Raw genomic sequence first — 8,098 nt, 5'->3', positions numbered from 1 at the left:
TTAGGTTTGAGTTAGTTAGATGTTGTATTTCTTCTAAATGTACATGAATGATTCTAAAGGTGTGATATTTCAAAGGATTACTCAATGTTATACATGAATTTAGAGGTCGACCGATTATGATTTTTCAACGCCGATACCGATACCGATTATTGGAGGACCAAAAAAAGTCAGAAACTGATTAATCGGCCGATTTAAATAAAAATTAAAAATAAATCTATTTGTAATAATGACAATTACAACAATACTGAATTAACACTTATTTTAACTTAATATAATACATCAATAAAATCTATTTAGCCATGAAACATGTTCAATTTGGTTTAAATAATGCAAAAACAAAGTGTTGGGGAAGAAAGTAAAAGTGCAATATGTGCCATGTAAGAAAGCTAACGTTTAACTTCCTTGCTCAGAACATGAGAACATATGAAAGCTGGTGGTTCCTTTTAACATGAGTCTTCAGTATTCCCAGGTAAGAAGTTATAGGTTGTAGTTATTATAGGAATTATAGGACTATTTCTCTCTATACCATTTGTATTTCATATACCTTTGACTATTGGATGTTCTTATAGGCACTTTAGTATTGCCAGTGTAACAGTATAGCTTCCGTCCCTCTCCTCGCCGCTACCTGGGCTCGAATCAGGAACACATCGACAACAGCCACCCTCGACGCAGCGTTACCCATGCAGAGCAAGGGGAACAACTACTCCAAGTCTCAGAGCGAGTGACGTTTGAAACGCTATTAGCGCGCACCCCGCTAACTAGCTAGCCATTTCACATCGGTTACACCAGCCTAATCTTGATAGTTGATAGTTGATAGGCTTGAAGTCATAAACAGCGCAATGCTTGAAGCACAGCGACGAGCTGCTGGCAAAACGCACGATAGTGCTGTTTGAATGAATGCTTACGAGCCTGCTGGTGCCTACCATCGCTCAGTCAGACTGCTCTATCAAATCATAGACTTAATTATAACATAATAACACACAGAAATACGAGCCTTAAGTCATTAATATGGTCGAATCCGGAAACTATCATCTCGAAAACAAAACGTTTATTCTTTCAGTGAATTTATCTAACGGATGGCATCCATAAGTCTAAATATTCCTGTTACATTGCACAACCTTCAATGTTATGTCATAATTCTGGCAAATGAGTTTGCAACGAGCCAGTCGGGCCAGTCGGCCAGTCGGCCCAAACTGTTGCATATACCCTGACTCTGCATGCAATGAACGCAAGAGAAGTGACACAATTTCACCTGGTTAATATTGCCTACTAACCTGGATTTCTTTTAGCTAAATATGCAGGTTTAAAAATATATACTTCTGTGTATTGATTTTAAGAAAGGCATTGATGTTTATGGTTAGGTACAGTCGTGCAACGATTGCTTTTTTCGCAAATGCGCTTTTGTTAAATCATCCCCCGTTTGGCGAAGTTGGCTGTCTTTGTTAGGAAGAAATAGTCTTCACACAGTTCTCAACGAGCCAGGCGGCCCAAACTGCTGCATATACCCTGACTCTGTTGCAAGAGAAGTGACACAATTTTCCTAGTTAAAAGAAATTCATGTTAGCAGGCAATATTAACTAAATATGCAGGTTTAAAAAATATATACTTGTGTTTTGATTTTAAGAAAGGCATATATGTTTATGGTTAGGTACACGTTGGAGCAACGACAGTCCTTTTTCGCGAATGCGCACCGCATCGATTATATGCAACGCAGGACACGCTACATAAACTAGTAATATCATCAACCATGTGTAGTTAACTAGTGATTATGATTGATTGATTGATTTTTTATAAGATAAGTGTTGCTAGCTAGCAACTTACCTTGGCTTCTTACTGCATTCGCGTAACAGGCAGGCTCCTCGTGGAGTGCAATGTAAAGCAGGTGGTTAGAGCGTTGGACTAGTTAACTGTAAGGTTGCAAGATTGAATCCCCGAGCTGACAAGGTAAAAATCTGTCGTTCTGCCCCTGAACAAGGTAGTTAACCCACCGTTCCTAGGCCGTCATTGAAAATAAGAATCTGTTCTTAACTGACTTGCCTTTAAATCGGTGTCCAAAAATACCAATTTCCGATTGTTATGAAAACTTGAAATCGGCCCTAATTAATCGGTCGACCTCTACATGAAATCCATGTGTCACTTTCTTTGTTGCTGTATGACACTCAAGTATTATCATTATATATTATGTATCTGTTTTAACACATGTTATAAAGGCAAGTGGTTCTGAAATTATTTATGGAACAATAACCCTCTTAAATCTCTCTCTCTTTTTCTCTCTCTCTCGCCAGGCTACCCACCCTGCTCCGTGAGCAAGTGGTACATGCCATCAGCTAACCCATTCTACAAGGGGTGGGGGGTGGTTATTGCTTCGAAGGAGAGACTCCCATATAAACACAATCACAGATGTCTCGGTCCAAGCTGTCTGCCTCTCTCTCTCCCTCTGCCAGATTCTAATCACTAGCACCAGCACTGAGAGAGAGAGGGAGGGAGGAAGAGAGAGAAAGAGAGGGGAGTGAGAGCAAAAGGGGGGAGAGAGAGCAAGCAAGAGAGGGAGAGAGCTAAGAGAGAGGGAGAGAGAGAGATAGCTGTGAAGAGAGAACAAGCAAGAGAGAGTATGTATACTACAGAATCCACAGCCTTCTCTACCATTCCCACATCTCTGTGCTTGTGAACTGGAGCAAGGAGGGAATCTCAGGAGCATGTTTTGCTTCTCCTTTCAAACGGGTGTATTTCGGGACTGCCAGCTACAATGTTGGCATGAAATTAAATGAAAAAAGGCTTTGAGTCTGTCTGTCTTGGAGGTGGAAAAGAGCTTGGAAACATAGAAAAGCAAACTGTATTTCATAGACAGAATTGGATTCAACGCAACAAGGGAAATGCTGTCAAACTGGAGTTACAATTAAACCTTAAGGTAAGTTCTAATCTCAACTTCAACAGTCGCAGTGAAGCGGGATACAGCCATGAACTCCTCTGTGTGTTATTTTGGTGATGTCACAAAGGGACATGTTGCAGACCAAAGTATTATGTGTCATGGTCCAATGGGTCTGCAGGGTCAGCCTGGCCTCAAAGACTAGACGTAACATAGTAATTGTAAATCTGTGACACTCAAATTAGTATGATATGTTACATTTAGTATGGTAGAATTTACAGAAACTTGTTACAAATTATGAAGTGAGCCATGATTCACCAAACAATATTTTGAAATAGGAAGCAAAGTACTTTAAACATATCTTTTAATTTCAGTCTCTTCCATCTCCACTACCTGAAGTTAATTGTAAGGATTTTTTTCTAATAATAGTGTATAATTAACATCTATACAGAAACACTAATGTCAAGGCCTAATTACAGAGGAAGAGCTTTTAGATGCAATTAAAGCCTTCAAATCCGGGAAAACTCCAGGGCTGGAAGGCATACCAGTTCAGGTATATCAAATATTTTTTTATGTTCTCAAAACCGTTATTAACATGTTTTAACCACTCCTATAAAAATGGTAGACTATCAGATACTCAGCAAGAAGGTCTGATTTCACTGTTACTGGAACAGCACCCAGGTGGTAAATATAAAGATCCAAAAACTGGAGACCCTTTACACTACAGTGCTGTGATGCCAAAATCCTAGCAAAATGAACAGCGCATAGAATTAACAAGGTATTGTCGGATATTATTCATTTTTACATGGATGATACATTGGGGATAATATAAGACAGGTACTGAAAACAATAGAACACTATGAAAAATCTGGAAAACCAGGCCTGGTATTAAAGCTGATCTACCCCCTAGGATTTTTAAAAAATATAATAAAAAAACATATAATATATGTATTGCAAATTCGTAGTATATTGTCCACAAATTAATACATACCATACAAAACGTAACATATCATACTAAATGGAGGGAGACAGATTTATGTCTACCATGTTACGTCTATCCCTGAGTCCAGGTTGGCGACGCATCCATTTCAATCAACACAAAAAAAAATGTGTTGTCTAGATTTAGTGTTGCATTATCATTTAAACTGTGCGTCAGCAAACACATTTAGAGCAATGTATGTCATGTTAGAATTAATGTTGTGCAAAAGTATTTTTGTACAAAAGTGGGCCTCCATTTTGAAACCATATCAGTCTTCATTTAACCTGATTTTCATTTTGCTTTGATCAATATATTTACTTATTGATCAGAGGTATACGGAAACAGAGATCTTGGATTAATCTGTTGAAGTTAGTTGTCAACAGAATGTATCTGCTTTGCTTTGGGGTTATTAATCATGTTGTTCTTGGTTATCTTGACATTCTAACCTGTAAATTAGACCTTAGATTCTCCCCCAGGGAATGACTCTGAAGTTATTACCAGAACTAACTCACTATCATCAAGGGTTACAGCTGGTAATGCTTTGTGACTAATGGACTACAATCCCTTAAAGCTGAAATCCACAAGTCGTGAACGCCTTAGGCCACCCCACTTCTTCTGTTGTGGTTTTGCTTCGAACGAAAACAAGGGGGTTGGTCTTACGCTGTTCTGGGCTGGCCTTCTGGGCAAGGTGTGTCATTGCGCCAACTCCCGCCCATTCAAATTCCGTTGCTAGAGTGAGAGAAAGGAAGTGGTAAGTAACTTTCTACAACCGCCAATGATAAACACAGCAGACACAGCCAGCAAGCTACTGCTTGTTGTGGTAGCAGGGACAATGTTTTCAGAAAATGTCTACAGAATAAACATCATTATCAGTTATTGGATCTGAATCAACTCCACTTGGAAAGTTWAAAAAAAGCAAAAAAAAGACTGGAATAATTTTGAAAGGTGGCGAGCATTGAAAATGCTCTTGAATACAAGATGAGTGTCATTTTAATCATAGAAATATAATTCATAGAACGGACCTATCCCTTCAGATTACTGCAATTTAGCTGGTACACCGTTGAAATTGACATTTTAATTTTAACTTCCACTGGGAAACCCACTGTCGAATGTCAACTTAAATGCTCGTTTCTATTCTATTATCTATATTTCTATGATTTCAATAGGTTTCCTATAGAGGATTGACAGTATAATTTAAAACAACAGATATTCCCATTCAAGTCAACATTCTCTGAACTGTTGACCTCCAACCATCTTTGTAGTACCATTTGAAAGGTGAAATGTCTATTTTATTCCCAGATAAACCATGACACCCATCCTGTATTCAAGAGCATGTTGTGTTTCATTGTTCAACCGATGGCGGGCACAACACAAAAACCTTAGATGTAAAACAGAATCTAAGCTACAACATATGTGAATATGGAAAAAAAATCTGAGTTCACGCATGAAGATAAAAGAAAATCGATACTTTTTATTAAAAAACATTTATTATCAGAAATTATAAAATAGTTAGACAACCCTGTTTGTAAGCTTGTAAACTCAACGGTTTATATTTTTCTGTGATTGTCACGTTCGCTAGAATAAATGTCGGACCAAGGCGCAGCGGATGTTGAGTTCCACATAATTTAATGAATAAAGTGAAACTTAGCAAAGACAAAAAACAAATAAACAATAAACTAACAACGAACCGTGACTACAGAGATGCTACGTGCACAAACTCAAAATACAATATCCCATAAACACAGGTGGGAAAAACAGCTACTTAAATATGATCCACAATTAGAGACAACGATTACCACATAGAAATAACTAACTAGAATAGCCCCCAGTCACCCCCTGACCTACTTTACCATAGAAAAACAAAGGCTCTCTTTGGTCAGGGCATGACAGTACCCCCCCACCCCCCCAAAGGTGCGGACTCCGGCCACAAAACATGAAACCAAATGGGGAGGGTAGGGGGGTTGATTAGTGTCGGTGGCGGCTCTGGTGCGGGACGAAGAAACCGCTCATCCCGCGGATCCGCCAGCATCGGGGGCGGCTCAGGTGCGGGACGAAGAACCCGCTCAGCTCGTGGATCCGCCAGCTTTGGTGGCGGCTCTGGTGCGGGCCAAAGAACCCGCTCATCCCATGGATCCAGCCATGGACCTGGGCTGAACACTGTGCCTGGACTGGACCTCGGTGTCAAGGAAGGCTCCTGCCATGGAGCGGAACTGGACACCAGATCTGGACTGGACATCAGTGCAGAGGAAGGCTCCTGCCATGGAGCAGGACTGGATGCCGTATCTGGACTGACCACCGGCGCAGGAGAAGTCTCCGGCCATGGAGCTGGACCGGACGCCGTGCCTGGACTGGGCATCGGCGCAGGGGAAGGCTCCCGCCATGGAGCAGGACTGTGCGCTGTGCCTGGACTGGGCACCAACGCAGAAGAAGACTCTGGTCTTGGAGCAGGACTGGACGCCGTGCTTAGACTGGGCATCGGCGCAGGGGACTGGGGAACGACTGGACTGTCGTTGGAGGTTCCGGACTGTGGACCGTCGTTGGAGGTTCCGTACTGGGAACTGTCGCTGGAAGCTCTGGACTGGGAACTGTCGCCGGAAGCTCTGGACTGGGGATCGTCGCCGGAAGCTCTGGACTGGGAACCTTCGCTGGAAGCTCTGGACTGGGGAGACACACTGGAGGCCTGGTGCATGGGGCTGGTACAAGTGGCACCGGACTGGTGACACACACCTTAGGGCGAGTGCGGGGAGCAGGCACAGGACGTACCTGACTGGGAAGGTGCACTTGAGGGAGAGTGCGAGGAGCAGGCACAGGACGTACCGGGCTGTGGAGACCTGGTGCGTATAGCTGGCATCAATGGTACCGGTTCGATGACACACCTCACCCAGCAAGTGCGAGGAGCTGGCACAGGACGTACCAGGCTGTGGAGATATACTGGAAACCTGGTGTGTATAGCCGGCATCAATGGTACCGGTCCGATGACGCACCTTGCATGGGAAGTGCGAGGAGCTGGCACAGGACGTACTGGGCTGTGAAGGCGCACTGGAGACCTGGTGCGTATAGCCGGCCTCAATTGTACCGGAACTTTAACACACTTCTCAGGACGAGTACGGGGAGCTGACTCAGGTGGCATTAAACTAATTACACGCTCCTTAGGGCAACTGTCGTGCATCTTCCACCAACTTAACAACTCTCTCCGCTCTTTCTCCTCCAATACCTCCATCCACTCTCTGACGGTCTCTGACTCTGTCATTTCACTCTCCTCCAGTTTCTCCCTCTTCTCCCAGACTGGCTCTGGTTCACTCCTCGGCTCTGCCGACCACTCCATGTGCCCTCCCCCATTTTTTTTTTTAGGGCTGTCTTTTGTGCTTTCTCTGTGGCCGCGAACCCCGGTGTCGTCGCTGTCCTCCCTTCTCTCCTTGTGTCTCCTGCCAAGGAAGGCGATCCTGTCCTGCCAGGATTTCTTCCCAAGTCCAGGATATTTTCTCCTTGATCTCCTTCAAAGTCCAGGATGCCATCTCCTCCTGGGCACGCTGCTTGGTCCTGGTGTGATGGGACATTCTGTCACGTTCGCTATAATAAATGTCGGACCAAGGCGCAGCGGATGTTGAGTTCCACATAATTTAACTTCTTTGGGGTAGGGGGCAGTATTTTCACGTCCGGATGACTCATTCAATATCCTGAGATGTGACATCCTATTTTCTCTCTTCATGTTGACAAATACTGACTGTATATGTAGCATTTCTATGTTTTCTCAGCACCTTCAAGATAGGAAGCTATATTGAGTCCAGATATGCATCTCTTGGCTAAGGTCCATATCCGGATCTTGATATGTTTTTTGATATGCTGAAAATAAGGACGATTTCTGCTGCATTTCTGAGTTTTCAGCACATGCTCAATAATTTGACAAATATGAAATCCATATTTTTCTTTCATGCACATATAATTTTTGGATTCCCTACAGATAACAGACATGGTATGACCAGATATGGACTAATTGGCTATTATGAGATAGGACTATATGGACATTCCATTTTCTCTATATGTTGACAAATACTGCCAGTAGTACAGTGCATTCGGAAAGTCTTTGTTACATTACAGCCTTTTCCCCCTCATCAATCTACACACAGTACCCGATAATGACAAAGCGAAAACAGGTTTTTAGAAATCTGGGCAAATTTATTAATAAAGATAAAAAACATAAAGACCTTATTTACATAAGTATTCAGACCCTTTGCTATGAGACTCGAAATTGA

At 42.5% G+C, this 8,098-nt stretch overlaps 1 protein-coding gene across 2 annotated transcripts in view; it reads left to right on the top strand.

The window, feature by feature from the left end:
- The first annotated feature begins 2,492 nt into the window (after positions 1-2,492).
- The window catches only part of LOC111980372 (galactosylgalactosylxylosylprotein 3-beta-glucuronosyltransferase 1-like), a 68,846-nt gene continuing 63,240 nt past the window's right edge, over positions 2,493-8,098 (top strand). For both annotated transcript variants that reach the window (XM_070449343.1, XM_024011097.2), the window contains exon 1: positions 2,493-2,908. The gene's annotated coding sequence lies outside the window, so the exon portion shown is untranslated. The remainder of the gene's footprint in view (positions 2,909-8,098) is intronic.

The sequence above is a fragment of the Salvelinus sp. IW2-2015 genome, linkage group LG20, assembly GCF_002910315.2.
Source record: "Salvelinus sp. IW2-2015 linkage group LG20, ASM291031v2, whole genome shotgun sequence".
Lineage (NCBI taxonomy): Eukaryota > Metazoa > Chordata > Actinopteri > Salmoniformes > Salmonidae > Salvelinus > Salvelinus sp. IW2-2015.
This window is presented reverse-complemented; position numbering and strand designations above follow the sequence as displayed.